This window comes from Calidris pugnax, unplaced genomic scaffold, assembly GCF_001431845.1.
Source record: "Calidris pugnax isolate Ruff unplaced genomic scaffold, ASM143184v1 scaffold456, whole genome shotgun sequence".
Classification (NCBI taxonomy): domain Eukaryota; kingdom Metazoa; phylum Chordata; class Aves; order Charadriiformes; family Scolopacidae; genus Calidris; species Calidris pugnax.
This window is the reverse complement of record NW_015091159.1, coordinates 63,222-64,011: the sequence shown is the minus strand read 5'-3', so window position 1 is coordinate 64,011 and position 790 is coordinate 63,222.

The following is a 790-nucleotide window of genomic DNA, read 5'->3' as shown; positions in this document are numbered from 1 at the left end:
GGGGGGGTCACCCCATATATCTGGGGGGGTCACCCCACATATTTGGGGTGACCCAGGTGTCTTGGGGGGGCACCCCATATATCTGGGGGGGGCACCCCATATATTTGGGGTGACCCAGGTGTCCGGGTGGGGGTCACCCCATATATTTGGGGGGGGTCACCCTATATATTTGGGGGTGCCCAGGCATTTTGGGGGGCACCCCATATATTTGGGGTAACCCACACACTTGGGGGGGTCACCCCACATATTTGGGGGGTGCCCAGGTGTCTTGGGGGGGTCACCCCAAATATATAGAGTGCCCCCCCACATATTTGGGGTGACCCAGGCATTTCGGGGGGGCACCCCATATATTGGGGGCACCCAAGAGTCTGGGGGGGGCACCCCACATATTTGGGGGTGCCCAGGTGTCTTGGGGGAGGTCACCCCATATATCTGGGGGGGGTCACCCCACATATTTGGGGGTGCCCAGGCGTCTTGGGGGGGGTCACCCCATATATTGGGGGGCCCCAAGAGTCTGGGGGGGCACCCCATATATTTGGGGTGACCCAGGCGTCCTGGGGGGGGTCACCCCATATATCTGGGGGGGGTCACCCCACATATTGGGGGGGTCACCCCACATATTTAGGGGTGCCCAGGTGTCCGGGTGGGGGTCACCCCACATATTTGGTGGGGTCACCCTATATATTTGGGGGTGCCCAGGCATTTGGGGGGGCACCCCATATATTTGGGGTAACCCACACACTTGGGGGGGTCACCCCACATATTTGGGGGTGCCCAGGTGTCTTGGGGG